The following is a 20,778-nucleotide window of genomic DNA, read 5'->3' as shown; positions in this document are numbered from 1 at the left end:
GTAACAGAATTTGGGATAATGGCAGTCAGTATCATTGTTGGAGTCAATGGCTCTGGGGGAAGTACTGGTTGAAAATATAATGGTCCAGCTGGGAGTTGGAGAAGGTTTGGAGACATAGAGACTTCTAGCACAAAAAAGAAAAATGCGCTTTGCCCGATAGAGTCCATGAAACAGTTGCCTCAGAATTCTCATCCAGTTTTCCAGCATTAAGTCCATAACCCACCCATTACAAGTGCACATTTAAAGAGTTCTATGCTATCGGGTATCTGCTTCTACTACACTTACAGGAAGTAAGTTACACATTGTCACAATACTATTGGTTGAATACTCAAACCCCTGCCTCTCTGTGTCTATGTCCCTGGTCATTGACTGATCACAAAGGGGAAAACATAATTGCTTCAGTGCTGTCTATGCTCTTTATAACAATATACTTTTAAATGATGCCGCCTATCAATCTCCCCTGCTCCAAGGAAAACAATCCCAGTCCATCCAACCTCCCTTCATACCCAAAACTTTACTACCTTAGAGTCTTCCTGGAAAGTCTCCACCTTCTTTAAGACAATCAAAGTACTCCAACATTCTAGCTGTAGCCGAGCCAATATTTTATACATATTGTCGCTGCTCCTAAACTCTATGTCTTGCATTTAGAAGCCAAAAAATCCCAATACTTTCTCAACCATTTCATCGACCTGTCCTACTACCTTAAGGTATTCATGTGCACCAGGATCCCCCTGATTCAGTGTTTCCCAGGTTTCTACCATTCATAACGTAACCCTTGGGTTCTGTGTCCCTCCAAGTGCATCAGCTCTCATTCATGGATTGAATTCCAATTTTCAACAAGTTTTGCATGACCAGTGAACTTATCCCGGAAATCCCCTGATATGCTGAGTTCACAGCATTTCCAAGTATCAAGTTTTATCTTTCATTGAACATTGTGACCCTACAATTTCCCAGTTTCCGCCTTCAATGCATCCCACTGCTCTGACATGGATTTAGTTAAAAGTTTCTGCTCTTTGTCCAATCACACCTGATCTTATTCCCTCGGTTTAGAACTTTGATTTCCCCCTCATCGTTGTCTGTTTCCATGATAATCTTGAGTTATGATTACTGCCTACCTCACTGAGAGGTCAGCCCATCTTCATTACCGAAAAACAAATCCAGGATCACTGTCAAAGTGGGGGAAGGTAAAGGAACAGTCTGGGAATAGCCAGGTGAAGCTATGAACTGTCCTGTAGGAAATAGAGATTTAAAAACCCTCCAGTTTATCCAGCAGAAAACAACAGAAGAATAAGTGGTTACAACAGCTGCCAAATTTTCCAGAATCAGAGGAAAAGCAGGAACACCCAGGATCAGAGACGGATTATGGGGTGGGGGAGCTATACCAATCAGAATGGCGGAGAACTGAAATCTAATAAATATTATCCAACCTGAACATTCGGGGGGAAGCTATTGGAAATCGTCGAGGGTTATTTGACAGAAAATGATTTGCTCTCTCAGTGAGAATGGGTCTTGGTCCCTGTGGGTCTAAGGAATGCTCAGGTTTGTTGTATATTTTGCATTCCAGTTGATAACCACGGTCAGAAAGGAAAGTCATCCTCAGTGTGTAGCTCTGTACTCATTCAGAAAAAAACAAAAACTACATGCAGGTGGGACACAGAAAGCGGAATGAAGAATGTAATAACAAATCCAATGTTTACCATGTCCGAAGGAACTGGTATTTATTTTTAATTCTAAATAGATCCTATACTTTGGAATCCGAGAATGTACACCTGACCGTTGCACTTGTCTGTCCTCATAGGGACACCTCCCCCCCCCCATCCAAAAACAGCAGACCCCACTGCAGATTACAGCTTTGAACCGAGACATGGATGGAACGAGTTGAGAGATGGTGGATAAGATTAAAACGTTTAAAAGGGATGGATATATAAACAGGAAGGATTTAGATGGATATGGGCCAAACGCCGGCAAATGGAACGAGGTTAACTTTATATACCGGGTCAGTATTGAGGAGTTGACAAAGGTGCCGTTTCTGTGCTGCGTGATTTCATAAGAAGACAAATATTCCTCAAATCTTCATCACTCCTGTAATTGGAAAAATCAATCCGTGCTCCTCAACAGTTACCCAAGCCAACAGCGGATTCTGGACATTCAACAGTCAGAGCTAACAGAATCTGAAACCCACACGGTGTAAAGGAGATTAACCAGCTCAAAGCCCTTTTACTCCCTAAAGTAGGAAGGAGGAAATGCGCTGCTATCAATATAACTGCGCAAACACAGATACACGCAGGAATGTGAGAACACTGGGTTTATGAGATCCACTGCACTGACTGTCCACGATCCATTGCAGTTCTATACTTGCTGACATTTCACATCATTCCTTTCCTCAAGATAGCCTCCAGTCTAAGATGCAATTCAGGAGTTCGAAACATTTGACTCAGCGTAATCATGTAAAAAAATGAAACATCAGAAGTTTTAAAATGTATAATTTAACTGCACGATATTTTAACTCGGGAGTCGGTATAACACTTAATATTATATCAGGATGCAAATCTCTGTGTTGGAGAAATTCAGGTCCCCTCATTGTCACCCTCCTGCCGTGGCATGGATTTACTTTTCCCAGTTGCTGATGCAATCCCGTTCTGGTATAATCTAGTTCCAAACCAGGCTCAGACGGGTCATTTTAGCTCCTCACAAAGTATTCTATGTTATTTTTGGGATATATGGTCAGCATGGACAGGTTGGACCGAAGGGTCTATTTTCGTGCTGTACATCTCTATGACTCTATGGCAAGGGCAGCAGCTACTTAGGAACACCACCAGCTTCAAGTTGCCCTCCAAGACACTCACCACCCTCACTTGGAAATATACCGGTATTCCTTTACAGTTGTTGGGTCAAAATCCTGGAAATCCCTCCCTATCGACACTGTGGGTGAACTCACAGCAAGTGGGCTGCAGCGATTCAAAAAGGCAGCTCAGCACCACCTTCTCAAGAGCAAATATGGATGGGCTATCAAGGCTGGCCAAGCCAGAGACGGCCAAGTCCCACAAATGAATTTTGAAAACCTAGAGAATCTGACATGTTAGTGTGGGACCAATGTTCAATATTTTCAAACTGTAATGACATTGTCAGTCTCTCTTGCTTTTCCAGGCTTATAAAGTCAACGTCAGTGCTGTGCTAACACAAACTGGCTGCCGGGAACACACCTAACATGTCTGCCTGACACATTTGGCTATGGAATTCTGTCCGCAAGGGAGAGAGGGGGTGTCAAAAGCCATTTCCATGTCTGAATCCTGTGTGGGTCTACCCCATCCCTAAATCAAGTGTTTATCAAATCCCACTCTGACGTGCTGGGAGTTCAAATTGTGTGTTGTCTACAAATAAAACAAAATAATGCACCTGCAAATAAACAAAGCTGTAGGATGTAACGTTGTGTGTTTGTTGGTGTCATTGTAGTTATACAGGATTGAAGATAAATAAGACAGTGCGAGATAGACAGCACTGTAACCAGCATGGAGATAGTGCCATTATAAAAGGAGTCGAGATGTGGTGCTGGAGAAACACAGCAGCTCAGGCAGTATCCGAGGAGCAGGAAAATCGACGTTTCGGGCAAAAGCCCTTCATCATGAATCCCTCGACTTCAATCTCCAGCATCTACAGTTCTCACTTCCGCCCCATTATAAAAGGATATTAATATCTTCAGTGAATGGGGAAAACAGAGGGGAACGGTGTTCAAAGCAGGCAAATGGTGAGTCACCTGAAGTAGTGAAGTTTATGACTTCAAGACGTAATGGTCGGCATGGACGGGTTGGACTGAATGGTCTGTTTCCATGCTGTACATCTCTATGACTCTATGACTGTAAAATGAAACGATCACAGATCAATTAAAATGTCTCAGTGCAGACTAACAATAATCTGATACCTTTTCCTCACTGTCCCACACGGATTCCTGGTATAATAGGGAACACATCATTTGTTGGTGGAACGAGCAGGTTAACTTCATGTGATTTAACCCCTCTCCAATTCCCTTTCCAAGTTATCTCTGCCGAGTCAATGTTTAAATCTAACACTGTCCTGATCTGATGCCATTTAGAAATTCGAATCTCCTTCTGTCCCTTCCTGCCTGGTGCTCATTGTGTGAGGGTCTGCCTGTTTCTCTCCCATCTTTCAGATCACATGGAAACCTCCACATACAGGAGTTGAATCCTGTCTGGCTCAGCTCATTGTTGAGTTGGTCTATGGTGGGTATTTTCTCCCTTGATTTCTCTCCTCTCATATCCGGTTGTTCTGTATATAAATAATCCACTCCCTTCAATTCTATTCCAGTCTATAACACACTCTCGTGTTTCTAGTATTCTGTGTATAAACCAGCCCGACCACTTTGACTACTTCCAGTCTGTAACTCACTCTCAGGTGTCTGTTTTTTTTAATGCACAAATCAGCACAAAACCCTCAGTTAGATTCCAAACTGTGACTCAATCATGGCCTTCCATTGTTCGATATACAAACCATCCTGAATTCCTCAATAGGATTCCAGTATATAACTCACTCCCATGTATTGTGGCAATTTATGTAGACCATCTCAAACCCCTTGAATAGATTCCAGCCTGTAAATCACTCCTGGGTATCAGTTATTCTACATATAACCCTCCTCAAAGCCCACAAGTAGATTCCAGTTTGCAACTCACAGTTGAGTATCTGTTCTTTTTATAAATAAACCTCCTGATCCATCAATTCGATTCCATTCTGTAACTCACACTTGTTTATCGGTTATTCTAAATATAAACCACCCCAAAACCTTTGATTAGATTCCAGTCTGTAACACACTCCTGGGGATCTGTTATTCTACATATAAACCACCCCGCATCCCTTGATAAAATTCCAATCTGTAACTGATTTCAATTTATCCATGGCTCTCTACATAAACCACCTCAAAACCTCAGTCAGACTTTGATCTGCAATTCATGGCTCGGTACGTTTTATTCTGTAGAAAAACTACTATGAACCCAATCGATTCGATTCCAATGTGTAACTCACTTCCATAAGTCTGTGCTTCATTTTCAGAAACACACCAAATGGTGCAAATGGGGGTAAGCACAGTGCAGGAAAACGGGTCAGCATGGACCAGTTGAATCGAAGGACCTGTTTCCGTGCTGTATGACTCTATAATTTCTATCATCTCGATAACTCACTCCTGAATAACTGTTACTCTGTATAAAAACCACATTGAACTATTCAGTTCATTTCCAGCCTGTAACACAGTCCTGGGTACCTGACACACTGTGTATAAAGCATCCCGATACACTTACAACTCATTCCCAGGCATCAGTTACTGGATGGATGAATCAACCCCCAAAGCTCGATTAGATTCAAATCTGTAACTCACTCCCCGGTATCTGTCATTATGTATACAATGTCTACTCCCGAACCCCACATCACCCTATCCCCACTCCCCACCCCAACACCGATTAGATTCTTGTCTGTAACTCTCTTCTGAACTCTATGTTATTCCATATATAAATCGTCCCGAACTCAATTAGATTCCTGTCTGCACTCAATCCCCGGTACCTGTTACTCTCTGTGTAAGTCCACACGGAACCCTCAATTAGGTTCCATGCTGTAATTCATACCTGGGTATATGTTATTTGATACATAGACCTCCTGAACCGACACTGAGTGGAAGAGTGAGTGAGATCGAGTGAGAGAACGTAAGTGTGCATGTGTGTGGGTGTGTGAAAACGTTTGAGTATGGTAGCATGTGAGTGTATGAGCATGTATGTGTGAGTGTTTATGTGTTACTGTATGTTTACGTATGTGTTAGTGCATGTATAGGTGTCAGCTCATGTGTGAGATTGTGTCTGTATGTGTGAGAAGTTAGGAGTTCCAGTATAAAATCATTGACACTCAAACCTTTCACTCAGATGGACACACACACACACACAGAAATAGGCACATTTGATGGAAATATAGAAATAGAAGATGGACATGGAGAGTTATATCTGGGAGTCACACTAGCAGCAAGAATATTCTGAGACAGAGCCTCAGCTAATAAACCCACGATCTGCCCAGTCCTCTGTGTCGGGCTGGGGGGCGGGTGTCAGAGAATCTTACATGTTAGTGGGGGACCAATGTTCAATAATCACAAACTGTACTGATGTTGCTCGTCTCACTTGCTTTTCCCTCTTTGTAACCTCCATGCTAGTGCTGTGCTTACATGAATTGTCTGCCGGGAACATACTGGTTTAGATTGTGTATGGGAGAGCGTGATAGTGAGACTGAGTATGGGAGAGAGTGGGATTGTCTATGAGAGAGTTGGCAAGATTGAGGATGAGGAAGAGTGACATTGTGACAGAGAGAGACAGTGAGACTGAGCATATGAGACAGAAATAGTTTCTGTATGAGAGGGAAACATGGTGAGACTGTGTATGAGAGAGGGTGAGAAACTGGTATAATGTATGAGACAGATGATGAGATTCTGCATGAGAAAAAAAAATAGTGAGATTGTGCATGAGAGAGCGAGTATTGGGTTCTCAGTTAGTCCACATGTAAAGCACCCCAATCCCCTTGATTACATTCCAGTCTGTACACCATTCATGAGTATCTGTTCCTCTATAAATGAACACCCCAAAACCCACGATAAAATACCAATGTGCAACTAATTTTCAATCATCTGTTATTCTAAATATGAATCACCGCGATCATCTCTATAATTTCCAGTCAGTAACTCACTCCTGGGTATTTGTTATTCTATGTATAAAACTCCTCGAATCCTTCCACATATTCCAGCCTGAGTCTCACTCTCAAGTATCTGTGATTCGATATATAAAAAGCTCAAACTCCTCAATTAGATTCGTTCCCAGTATTGGTTAGTCAATATGTGAGCCACACATTCGACTATACCCCGATCTGTAACTCACTCACTGGCACCTGCTCCTCTGTCGAGAAAGTAGCCCAAATCCCTTAGATCGATTTCAGACTGAAATTCACTCCCTGTTGTGTTCTGAAATACATAGATTCACTGAGACCATCGATGAAATTCCAGTCTCTAACTCAGTATAAACTGAACGGGTGAATATTAATTGGGAGCAGGAACAGAGGAAGCTGGAGTTTAATTTCCACTACATTCTGTTTCTCAAGAAACATTAATTTGATGGAATGCAGCGGTTCAATAAGTCAGCTCCCTCCCAACTTCTCAAGGGCAGATGGGAATGGGGGGATAAATTCTGGGCCCAGCCAGTGATGCTCACATCCCATGAACGAATGAAAACAACAATCCCTTTCCCTTCCTGAACACTCACTACCCCTGCAGACTGAGTCTGCAGACACAGCAAGGCTTCCTCACTTCCCTAGTCCCATGTCCTGGTAATAATTGGCAAATCATCCTAATATTTGATGACACCATTACGTTAGCTTTCTGTGATTTCTGTTCACGGATCCAGAAAATAATGTGTAATACTGGAGTACCAGAGGACATGACCCACGAATGCAGGGCCCCGGTCATTCCCTCTCCCTCTCTCTCTCTCTGTCTCCCTCTCCCACACACACACACACATACAGAGTTACTGAGGGGCAAGGAATAACAGAGGAAAATGAGAATTTTCAAATATTAAAGCTCTGTTAAACAATCCCGGGAGTGGTTGATCGGGACAGTGTGGAGAGAGAGAGAGCTTGACTCAGTATCTAATCCTGTGCTGGCCCTACCCTTGGAGGGGTTGATGGGGATACAGTAAAGGCAGCTTCATTGTGTATCTAACCCCATCCTTTCCCTGCCCTGAGAGTGTTTGATGGGGACAGTTTATGGCATAGGAACAGGAGGAGGCCATTCAGCCCCTCGACCCTGTTGCATCAGTCAATGGCATCATGGTTGATGTGTTGCCTAACTCCACATTCCTTCCTTTGGCCCATATCCCTCACTGAACAAAAATGTATCTCTCACTGATTTAACCTGAACAAGTGATGCAGCTTTGCCCATTTACCCAGTCTATCAATATCCCTTTGTAATGTTAAGGTACTATCTGCACTGTCTACAATGCTGCCTAACTTTGTTCCTCACCCCGTGCTGTCCCTATCCTGTGTGTGTTTGGGAGGTACAGTGCAGATGGATCTTTACTCTGTATATAGCCCCATGTTGTCCCTGTCCTGGGAGTGTCCGATGTGGACAATATGGAAGATCTTGACTCTGTATCGAACCCCATTCTCCCCAGACTCTGGGAGATTCAGGTGGAGAAATTGCCGCTGAACACATAGTCTATATCTAACCCAGTGATGGAACTGCCTTGAGTGTGTTTGATGTGAACAGGATGGAGGAAGTGAGAGATTTGATCAGTATCTACCGCCACACTGAACATGGCCTGGGAATGTGAAAAGCTGCAGTGTACAGGGAGGTTTACTCTCATCTAACTGTATTCTCTACCTGACCTGGAGATTTAAATGGGTACAGTTTAAATAATGTTTTACTTTGTCTGAACCCTGTACTCCCGCTGCCCGGGACAGTTTGCTGGGAACACTGTTTAACCTCTGCGATATGGATCCTATGAAGACTGATGGGAGACAGCGTAAGTGGAATTGTCAGGGTTCAATTCCTTCACGTGGATGAGAGAAGGTCTCCAATTGTATTTGTGAGAAAAATTCATGCCCTTGGGACTGAAGGGTCAGTAACAGAATGAAGACACCAATGGCTCAGTGACAGCAGACAAGATAGAGGGGAATGAGAGTTTCAGCTGGAGGCAGGTACAGGTACACACAAAGGAATCTGAGACACAATTTTTATACACAGAAGGTTTTGAGTGTGCGGAATGATGTGCCAAAGTCTGGTATAGTCACAACATTGTTGCCAGGGTTGGAGAGTTTAAGCTAAGGGGAGAGGCTGAACAGGCTGGGGCTGTTTTCCCTGGAGCGTCGGAGGCTGAGGGGTGACATTATAGAGGTTGACAAAATTATGAGGCGGATAAATAGATAAAGTCTTTTCCTTGGGGTCAGAGTGTCCAGAACCAGCGGGCATGGGTTTAGGGTGAGAGAGGAAAGATATAAAAGAGACCTAAGGGGCAACAATTTCACCCGGGGGTGGTACGGAATGAGCTGCCAGAGGAAATGGTGGAGGCTGATAGAATTGCAACATTTAAGAGGCATTTGGATGGTATATGAATAGGAAGGGTTTGGTGGGATATGGGCCGGATACTGGCAGGTGGGGGAAGATTGGGTTGGGACATCTGTTCGGCATGGAGGTTTGTATCGCTCACTGATCTAACCTGAACAACTTTGCCCATTTACCCAGTCTGTCAATATCCTTTGTAATGTCAGGGTCTGTTTCCATGCTGTAAATCTCTATGACTCTATTTAAAAGGCATCTGGATGGGATGCAGACAGGGAGGGTTTGAAGGGGTAAGGGTCAAATGTTGGCAAATATAACTAGATTAATTTCAGTTATCTGGTCAGCAGAGACGAGCTGGAATGGAGGGTCTGTTTCTGTGCTCAGCCCCTCCGAAATCCTGATGAAGTACTTTTGCCCGAAACGTCGATTTTCCTGCTCCTCGGATGCTACCTGACCTGCTGTGCTTTTCCAGCAACACTCTGATCTAAGCTCTGAAATGCACTCTTTCAGAGTTCCATCAACCTCATACCATGCACTTGAAGGCACTTCTACTGCCTTCCGAAGATACACAAAGCCAACACACCAGGATGTCCCATCATATTAGGCAATAGGATCCGATGTGGGAACCTCACTGCCGATGTCAAATGCATCTTGAAAGCCATGAGGCAGGGTACCCCCAGCTTCTGCCACGACAGAACATTGGGGCACAGGCAGATTTCAACCTCACACCTTCAAGGCTGAATCTGAGCTGTGGTGGCATCTATTGTTAAAGATTTACCTGAGAATTTAGCTATTTGTACATACTGTTTACATATGAAAGAATAAAATCTAACATGGTATTTCTAAAAGTATACAGACTGAACAGACAATGCACTTTTATTTTCAAATATGTCATTTCAGTGGCATCACCCTGTAATCTTTTGCTATAAATTCTGTGTCGTATGATGTTAGGCTCCACAACCACCTGATGAAGGTACAGCGCTCCAAAAGCTAGTACTATCAAATAAGCCTGTTGGACTATAACCTGATGTTGTGTGATTATTTAACTTTGTCCACCCCAGTCTAACACTGGCAACTCCAAATCTTTATTACATATTGTTTACACTAACTCACACGCAGTTCAGGTCAGTTTAGCACAATGACCCTGTTCCTCTTTTTGTGAGGTTCCCTGTGTATATTAACAGAGTTAATGGGCCCCGAGATGATGAGTACATTCTCCTTATCCTCTCAGTTTAAACAGTTGAACATATCAGTTTGAAGCCAGTGGAAGAGGAGATTGTATTTTTCTGTACAATTTCAGTGCAGAAAGTTCAGCCATAAACTGTCTTCGCAAAAGTGGGGGTTGAATGCAATTCTCACTGAGCAACATTAATACAGCAAACACAATTCCGAGTTACTGTTATCAATTGGTTAATGAACTGGGATGAAAAAAAACACTTGTGGTGTGGTGTCGTGACTCAGTTTGTTCACTTGCCGACATCATAAACAGCCCACAAAGATTTCACATCGTAGTGGTGCCTGTGTATTTTACCAAATGCATGGTTGTTTCAAAATCTCCCAAGTCAGTGTTGCCCGTCAGTCAACCATGCGTCCTGTTTGAGCCTCAGCCTGTTTTGGTGACCCTCGTCTGATAGGAGAAAGTGAGTACTGAAGATGCTGGAGATCAGAGCTGAAAATGTGTTGCTGGAAAAGCGCAACAGGTCAGGCAGCATGCAAGGAGCAGGAGAATCGACGTTTCGGGCATGAGCCCTTCTTCAGGAATAAGAAGGGCCCGAAGAAAGGCTCATGCCCGAAACGTCGATTCACCTGCTGCTTGGATGCTGCCTGACCTGCTGCGCTTTTCCAGCAACACATTTTCAGTTTCGACCCTCGTCTATTCCCTGGTTTAATTCCTCCAGTGGATATTGTTTCTTCCGAGCTATTAATTCAATCTGGAGTTTCCTTCCTGCGTTTGACAAGAACTTCTGCTTGTACTCCTCCTTTATTACGCCTCGTTCATTTCCAGTTTGTTGGGAATAACGAGGTGGGCCAGGAGACATGGCAGGCTTGCCGGGGAATGTTGCAGTGATGGCGCAGACATCAATAGCTGTTCACCCTAATTCTCTGCTGTCAACATTCATTCATTCCACAGCAACAGGAAATACTTCATTGCACTCCTGTCGTTGTGGTTCGCACTGTGAGTGCGGTTTCTTTTCTTGTGGATTATGAATTCTATTTAGAACTCGAAAGGATCATAATATTTGGAGGAAGGAATGACTCCTCACCTCAGGCATAAGTTTAGGGAACTTTATTCGGAGAATGTGAGCCTAATCCCACACATGCTACCGAGAGGGCAGAAAGCCTGTTAGCTGGTCCACTCTCAATTTGTCTCCGAATGTCAGACTTTTCAAAGAGCAGAAATGGGAAATGAGGAATATGGGCAGACCGAGAGTCCGAGAATGTGAAAGAGGGTCAGGTGCATGCACAGAGAAAGAAAGAAATATGGAGACGCAGATTGACGGAGATACTGAAAGAACCAATTCTCCAATCGACATGGCTGCTGACTTACAGAAACAAATAATAAAAAAGGTAACTATTAAGCACAGCCTTTCACCATCTCCGAGCAACGGAAGGATTCTTACAGCCAACAAAGTCATTTTGAATTTTCAACATTGATGGTTGTAAGCTAATGAAAGATTTTGGTAAATATCCTGACAGGGAAAACTGATAATTTTACCAAAAGTATAATACAGAAATGTCTAGGTAACCTCGCTCCGCCGATATGAAGCATTAACTCTGTTTCTCTCACTGTCGTACTAAGTTTTTCTATCAAACCTTGGTTTTGGTTCCGATTTCAAACATCTGCAATCCTTTGTTTCATATTATTCTTAACAACGTTTGAGACAAAACCAATGACCTGACGGCTTCAGCAAATCGGTCAGAAATACTGTTAGCAAGATATCTTTGCAGAACGCATCGCCCATTCCCTGACCAGGAATCACCCTTTCCCCCTCCGAAAATGCACCAACTCCTAACCGTGAGATTAAAAGGGAAAGCAACAGAAGCTGTCGCATTTATTCTCAATGAAACCACTTATGCATTTCATTTTGGTTCATTTTCGCTGCACATTAGTTTCTCGTTGTCTTACAGGTTTTTTTAACACAATAGGAAAATACCATTCGGCCTATCGTGCAGTATGGCTCATCAGATAGCCGTCTGTTTTCGATCCAGTGTCCAGCTTTGACAGGATACTTTGTGTGTTCTGTTGTTTTCACCGTAAAATTCAGAAAAAGATTATCCCTGCGATCTTAAACGAGACAACAATGGGAGTGAGTTATATACCGTCATATTGAAGTGAAATCCCCTCGAGCAACCCATTCACATTTTCATCCATAGAGTGAGTCACAGACACACGTGCCCGGAGATGGGGGGAGGAGGGCAGAGTTTTCAGGATTATACCAGCTCCTTGTGACTCAGTACCGCTCTCCACCGACTTAAGACCAAGCCCCACCCCGCCCCCTACACCCCACCTATATACACACACACACACACACACACAGAGGTTTTTCCGACAAAAGGCAGCTTTAGGCGCAACTAAAGTCAGTTTTACAGACAATGAGAGACGTTGCGTTGAGCTGGAATTTAAAATGGACAATTGCCTCACATGCAACTTTCACATTTGAAAACACACTGATCCAAAGTCTGCAGCTCCTGAAAATCTGTCGCACATTGAGGTGCATTACTACCAAATTCGAGACCCACTGATCCAACCCCTGCAGTACATTGCACACAAATCAGGAAGGATTCGAACCACCAAAAGTCAGAGGCATTATCCATTACGTCACTGGCCCAACGGCAGCTGGAGGTACGACAGGTAGTCGATATGAAATTGAAACATGGACATCGGGGTAAACAGTATTCACAAGGTGAACAATCAGTAAAAATAATTATCGTCACTGTTTCACATCGGATGTCCCACTTCGTGAAACAATGTCTTTCAATAGCCAAGGCAACATATTTGCCCTCAGGTACCTGCTTCCGGGTCGCCTGAGCCTCTGCTGGAAGTTGCCATCATTTTATTCACAGTCAGTCTGCGATTTTTTTATTCACTCCAGTGAAATATCTTTTCATACCTTGCGTCATGACCTTTTCCAGTCAAGACCCTGAGCCAGTCCAGAGAGAAACCTCTGTTGATTTGAATCCCGCGATGGAGAATCAGACGAGATGAACAGCGCCTTTTAGTGGTGGAATCCCTTCAGTGCAATCTCACGCATCAAAACCTGTTCTGTACATTCCTGCATTGCACCTACTGACCAACATCAGATCACCACAGCTCCACTTTCTTTACTTTGAAACCCAAGGCGATCATATGAAGCGTTTGCAAAATTGAAGAGAGAAACGTTGTTGCCGAAGGTGGTTATGAAGGGATGGACTGGCACAAGGGTGTGTACAATTCAGGTTGCTTTGGATACTATCAGCATTACCGGGGGCCCGTGCTGAGGAGTCAAAGTTTGTATCGTCCAGAAATGGATATAGTTCCAATTCAGGGAATGAAGGTTTAATTCTCTTCATGTGAATTGTCTGACTGAAAACGCTTTCCTCGTTTCACACAGAAGACATACCGGGATCCCTCCAGAATCAGCCCAGTGATTGCTTGAACCATGTAGAAGGACAATGACAGCGGACAGATACGATAGTGACCCCTTCAAATCTCCCTCCAATCATCTCACCTTCCTGAGTTGGAAATATGTTGTGTTCCTTCAGTGTCTCTGGGTGTAAATCCAGGAACTCCCGCACTTGCACCATAATGGCTGTACCTCCGTGTGAAGGAGTTCAATGGTTCACAAGAGCAACTCATCTCCTCCATCTCTGGGGGATTTAGGGATGGACAGCGAGTCCTATTCCATTGAGTGATATCTTTATTCCAGGAATGCGTTCCTAAATGTGGTAGGTTCCAATCGGTAGTAAGTTTGGAAGTGGAGCAGGGAAGTGAAATTGACGTGAATGACAATGATGACTGGGAGGCATGAGGCAGGAAGTGAGTCTGCATCTGGTGGTGCAAGGCTCAGTGTCACTGCTAATGGTTTAGCCTTTACAGCAAACTGTTTACATTGGCTCACACACCATTCCTGGTCAATTCATGGCAATGACACTGTTCCTCTTCGTGTGAAATTCCCTCTGTGTGTATGAAAGCCGTCAATACGCCCCAAGAGGATGAAAAATGTTCCCTTTGTCCTGTCAGCTTAAACAGATACAAATATCTGTTTGAAACCAATGCAAGAGAAGATTGCCCTTTTATGTGCCTTTGCATTGAAGAACGATAAATCGTGAAATGTCTGGTTTTGCAAAAGAGGTGTTTGATTGCAAATCACACTGAGTAATATTGATACAGAAATGTATTTCCGAGTTCATGTGGTCATGTGGTTAATGAACTGCACATATGGACGTTGCTTAGTTATTTAAAACCCCTCCTTGGTAAGCAGCTGACCATAGGGTCCAATCGCAGTTGCGCCCGCTTGTTGTATTGAAAGCTCGGAGGTTCACCTTTTATAAAGTATCGTGTTGCTGATGAAGCGACTCAGCATCCTGCCTGAGTTCGAGCCTGTTATGGTTTGGCAAACCCACTCCTTTTTCCTGGTTTAGTTCCAGCAGTGTATGTTGTCCTTCCTAACCAATACACCAACCTAGAGTTTCTTACTGCTGTTCCAATAGCACTCCTTCTTCTCCCCCAATTTTATTCTCCCTCCTTCATTCCAAGTTTGGTGGGAATAACGAGGTGAGGCAGGAAACACTGCAGAAAGGCCGTGGAATGTTGTGGTCATAGCACAGAAACCACGAGTGGATCATCCTCATTCTCTGCTGTCGCCATTCATTCATTTTACAGCATCATTAATGATTCCACGTTCTCCTATAGTTAGTTTATTTTCATTTGGATAAGAAATGCAACTTTAATTTCGAAAGGGTTACAATGTTTTGAGGAAGAAATGGCCCCTTGTATCACATCCAAGTGCCAGACGTATTATCCGTAAAATGTGAGCCATGTTGTGCAGCCTCCTGCCAGGTTCCAGAAAACCTCTCAGCAGCTCCATTCTCAAACTATCCCCGAACGTCAGGCTTTTCATAGAGTAGGAATGGGAAATGAGGGATATTGGCAAAATAAGGGTCAACGAATATGAAAAGGGTGAGGTAGATACACAGAGATAGAGACAGGAAATTAGAGGCCTATCTGGACGTAGACACTGAACGAATCAGATCTCGGGTCGACATGGCTGCTAACTGGCAAAAAATAAAAGATTTTGATAACAATCCCCATTCGACAGATAAAACTGATCATTATCGCGGCATTGTGGTCTAGAAATGAAGAACTAATCTGGTTCTGTCGTTGTGTATCATTGTCTCTGTTTCTCTCCACAGATGTTGCCAGGACTATTCAGTTTGCACGTCAATTCTTGTTTTTGGTTCAGATTTCCAACATCTGCATCTCTTGGTTTTCTGTTCAACTTTAAAACCGATGTTCTGCCAACTTTGGAAAAGTGGTCAGAAATATTCTTACCACGATGTGTGTGCAGAATAAAGCACGCATTCCTTGACCGGGAATAGAACCGGTGTCACGGCGGCGAGAGCGCCAAAGGCTGGCTACTAGACTACAAGGGAAGGCAGAAGACGCCCTTACATTTATCCAGAAAACTGAATTAGTGACTGTATGAGAGCATGAGTCAAGCAGTTCATCTGAGGATGTAAATCTTCTCATTCCTGTTGTTGACTGAATGAGCGGTAACCAAGCCTTCTGCTTGGACACTCGAATATGTGAACTGCTCCAAATCATGACTGAGGTTTTCTGGTTTTGGTTCACGCAGGTTTAGAAATGCTCGGGTCCCAATGAGGCGTTTCAGAGCCTACTTTGGGATACATTTGACAGAGATGACATCAGGTAACCAATGTTCGCTGTGACCCGAGCAAATGAGAGCTTACCTTGTCACTGAACGAGGATGCCTTCACATGTAAAGCAAATGCGATAGTTTTGGTGCAGAAAGGATCAGTGCTGGCAACTGTACCCTTAAAATGGACGGCGGGAGAAGATCTACAATTCGAATCATATTGTCGACCCAGGAGGAGAGAAACTTAGTTGAGAGTGTGGTGCTGGAAAAGCACATCCGGTCAGGCAGCATCCGAGCAGCAGGAGAACCGCCGTTTGTTTTCGGAGCGTTTCATCATCTCCAGCCCTCACTTTATCCGAGGAGAGAAACTGAACGAAGTTTGACACAGCAATTAATCGGAATGGTATTCCTTTTCAACATGGCAGCAGATGTGGGCTAGCAAATTCAAAGCCAGGTTTGCTGATGAGAACAACCAGCAGGAACGCTCCATTCCCACCAATCCACTTGTCCCAAGGGAACAAAGTCGCTCCTGCCTGGTTTGAACTAGAGATGTTTCGGGTGTGACCCAAATGGAACAACGCTGTCACAACCGAGCCACCGAGCCAGCTGCTCTTTATCTATCACTGTCATTTCCGTTCCGCATAGACCAATGTTGGCCAGGGTTATTAACATGATTTAAAAAAAAAGGATATCACGTGAAAATGCTCAGGAAATACTGACAAACAAGTTGCCAGGTTTGCCGAGTTTGGAATGTAGGGCGAGGCTGAATAGGCGCGGGCAATTTTCCTTGCAGCGCTGAGACAGAGGAATGTTCATAACTGCACTCTTAAACAGGATGGCCAGCAGGGCTGTAGACATCGCCACATATTCACAGCCACAGCGCAGTGACATTTGAAAAGAAATTCACGCAGCAGTTATTTGGAATGATACTTCTACTCACCACTAGAGTAGTGATGGGCGAGTAAATGCAAAACAAGGTTTGCTGATGAGGCTGCAATAAAGCCCCATCGATCACCATCTGGAAAACTGTCGCCCTTAAAGCGGGAACAACAATATTTCTGCTCAGTTCTGAACGAGGCCATTTTCTGCAGAAACTGATGCTTCTACTCTCCAGAAATGTATCAGGGCCCGCCGACTGCATTCTTGAAAATAGTAATTATCTGTGCTGGAAACATCCACCTATATTCTGAACAAGGAAGAATGTGTATCGAATAAAACCGTACACGGCAATTAATTGGACTTGCATTCCCTTTGACGACAACGGCAGGAATGGGCAGGGACATACAGAGTAAGGTTTACTGAGCAGGTCAGAAAGCAATTACCTTCATCTATGTTGACACACAAGCCAATCGTTTTTACTGCCCGGATATTTGAAGGACCGATCCTTCCCATGGGAGGTGAAGGTGATAACTGCTCCCCCGCACAAACACAGTGGGGCCAGAGACCTGATCGAGCTGTCCCCCAGCGGTGATTGCGTTGTTCAGAACAGATTGGGTTTGCCGTGCACGACTGAAACTCAGCGCGATCACCCAGAGAAACGGTGTAACAGCCGCCAGCAGATGTGGAGGGGTTTGGGGCGGATGAAGACCCAGTCTGGGAAAAAGACTGGGTCCTAAATTCAGGGGGAATGAGTTTTACAGGGAGAAGACTGGAGAATGGGATTGAGAGCGATATTAGCCATGATCGAATGGCAGAGCAGACTATGGGCTGAAAGCTCTAACCGTCATCCTATACATTCTGGTCTCTGGTCATCTGGTATCTAAGGAAATAGAAACAGAGTTAATTGTTCATTTCCAAGTTCTTCAGTCATAAATGAGCAAAGTGAGAGATGGGACAGATCTGATACAAATTTAAAGGCTGGGAACATGGTTGGAGAGGAAAATAAAATACAAGAGAATAAAGTTGGAAGTCAGAAGATAGTCAATAAAAAGGAAGACTGTACAAATCCAGAGGGAGATGGACATGCAAAAAGAAATGTCACGAGTCCCGAAGTCTTAACACTTTTCCTTTCCAAAATGCGAGCAGACCTGCTGTGATTTTCAGCAATTTCATTTGTTGGTTCCGAAACAGAAGATGGTAGTGATCTTGGACCAATCAGCTCTTCCATGCTCTGGGGATGTGAGACGTACCCGTTCACCCAGATCACTTCTGTCCCACTGTGAAACCTCACAATCCTGCCCCACCCCCACCCCTGTTAATGACAATAAACTGTCCATTACGTGAACCCCCATGAGCACACAAGATCATTTTCCGTGTGAATTGTGAAACGTTCAGGCGAGTTCCCCTCGGTTTCCGTCAGAACGGTCTGAATAACTTCATTTTGGTTCAGGACCATTTGACATTGAGCAGTCACTGTCAGACCCCGTCCCCCCAACAAGTAGACATTCGCGTTCTGTGTCTCTGAGCACTCTGTTTGGTGGACGTTTGGAGTGGAACCTGACGTTTTGAAAGAGACACAATTCATCGTATATTCGGCCGCACTGATAAACTTGTCTCTGGCACTTCCAGGAAAGTGGAGACAGCTTTCATTCAGAATGCGGCCGAACACAGTCAGATCCACTTGTCAAAAACGACCCCTGCACTGGATTGCAATCCTGCAAGTGGAGCAGAGGGCTGGATTTCTTTAAAGGAGTGAAAGGGCCCATCGTGAGGCTTGAACCTACGGCCCTGAGATTAAGCATCTCATGCTGTACCGACTAAAGTAGCTGGGCCTGGCTCACGATTAATTAGTGTGTCATTTCATACTGAGGATATTTCACCTGGCATTGCAATTTGCAAGGATCCAGTTCATTCCTCCCAATCACAAATGTCATCATCCACAAATTCCATTTCTCAGCTAGTATTCATTCAGAACATTATTATCTATTTAGCACTTGTCTCTGGATTTAAGATTCAATATAAATATTTTCATATTTTTATCCTCATCTTTAGGTGGCCGGAATGATTCCCAATCACTCTGGCAGACGTTAAATCAATTGGGAAATTTCCTAAGGAAACGCAATCATTCCTGTTTCGGGTGTAAGGAATCCCACCTGCTGCCGAGACAGAGTCCTCACAATCAGCACTTTCTCTATCCTTCCTGCCAACAACTTTCCCCACTTCTTATTTGCGAGACAGGAGTTTTGTTTATGAAACACTCAAAGGACAGGAACAATCTTCTGAAGCCATTCTCAATTTAAAGTAGAATTGTTGTCCCTCTCACACGGGAAGAGCCGTTCCTGGGGAAGAATTTTCCATGTGCTGTGTGCCAGGGCTGAGCAGGAAGCCGGCGATTGAAGCTGCAGTAGCCGCTTTCTGTTGGCAGCGGGGCCTTGGAGAGATTGGGGCCACATCCAGCTGCGGACTCTGCTGAGTTCTCGTGGTTGCAGTGTCGGTACATGGTTGGTCTCAATGCTTGAACTGAAATCATTGAGGCTCGGTGCGAAGGGCAGGCTCGAACAACCAAACTTGCAGCCAAACGTGCTGACTATTTGAGACACAGAAACTGGCACCAAAGTTTCCACATATTCATCGTAAAGCAGTGCAGATGAGGGGGCTCCGACAGCAAAGTGTCCCACAGTTTTCAGAGTCAGTCTGGATTAGAGGCCTGACCGGCTGCAAACGCAAATATACAGGGCCTGCTAAGTTCCTCTGCCTGCAGAAGAGCAGCTGCAATCTTGGTAGCGGTGAGATTCGAACCCACGACTCGATAGAGACTGGAGCTTAAATCCAGCGCCTTAAACGACTCGGCCACGCTACCCTACAGGCAAAGAGCGCTCAAAATTGTCATTACTAATGTTTCAGCGTCGCTTCACTTCAGCACTAACAGATCGTGCATTCAGTAACGAACGTGGTGCAATTTAGAAAGTATTTGAAAGGGTTTGCAAGGTTTGCACTATTTGGGCAATAGCACGAAGCTGAATAGGCTTCGACAGTTTTCCCTGGGGCTTCAGGGCTGAGGAATGGCCTTACAGAATTTTAAAAAGTCATGAGGCAGACGGGCAGAGAATAGAGGGAGTAATTTTCACATAAATTCATACAGTTTTTGAGCTCAAGATTTCTACATGAATGAATGCAGTTTTTGAGCAAAGTACAAAAACTGCATGCAAGTACAAATTCACCCACAAAATATCTGTGTGCATGTGGGTCTTTGTCTATCTGTGTGGGTGTGTCTGTCTGGGGTGGGGGTTGTGAGTGTGAGAAAGTGTGTGTGTGTGTGTGTGTCTGTGTGTGTAGTGAGTGCGGAGTGTCTTAAGTCTGTGAGGGGGTGCATGTGTGAGTGTGGGAGTGTGCGTGTCTATAAAGCTGTGCGTGAGTGTCTGTGTGCGCGTCTGTATGTACCTGTGTCCGTGTGTGTGTGTGTGTGCGTGTAGACATATCTGTGTGTGTGTGTGTGTGTGTGTGTGTGTGTGTCTCGTGCAATGGTGATCTCCTGTAATGTGACATGAACCCAAGGTCCCGGTTGAGGCCCTCCCTTTGGGTACCGAACTGAACTATCAGCCTCTGCTCGGACACTTTTCTCTTCTGCCTGTCCCAAAGTCCACCTTGGAGGATGGTCACCCGAAGGTCCGAGGCTGAATGCCCTGGACCGCTAAAGTGTTCCCCAACTGGGAGGGAACCCTCCTGTTGTGCGGTGCCCATTCATCTGTTGTCGTAGCCTTTGCTCGGTTTCCCCAATGTACCATGCCTCCAGGCATTCTTGCCTGCAACGTATAAGATAGACAAAGTTGGCTGAGTCACATGAGCACCTGCCAGGCAACAGGTGGGATGTGATCCAATGTGTAATAGTGGTATCCATGTCCTCAATCAGACACGTCTTGCCGCATGAATTTATGTAAAACTCCATTATCTCAC

The 20,778-nt window shown here is 44.4% G+C and overlaps 1 non-coding gene across 1 annotated transcript; it reads right to left on the bottom strand.

Annotated features, from left to right (window-relative positions):
* Positions 1-19,602: 19,602 nt before the first annotated feature.
* trnal-uaa (transfer RNA leucine (anticodon UAA)) lies at positions 19,603-19,684 on the bottom strand. The gene has a single exon. It is a non-coding gene; the product is annotated as a tRNA-Leu (tRNA).
* Between the last annotated feature and the right edge of the window lie 1,094 nt (positions 19,685-20,778).

Source organism: Chiloscyllium plagiosum, unplaced genomic scaffold (genome assembly GCF_037043375.1).
Source record: "Chiloscyllium plagiosum isolate Xiang-an unplaced genomic scaffold, Cpla_swu_hap1 HiC_scaffold_18, whole genome shotgun sequence".
NCBI classification, from domain to species: Eukaryota; Metazoa; Chordata; class Chondrichthyes; order Orectolobiformes; family Hemiscylliidae; genus Chiloscyllium; species Chiloscyllium plagiosum.
The sequence above is the reverse complement of the archived record's forward strand: the minus strand, read 5'-3'. Positions and strand labels throughout refer to the sequence as shown.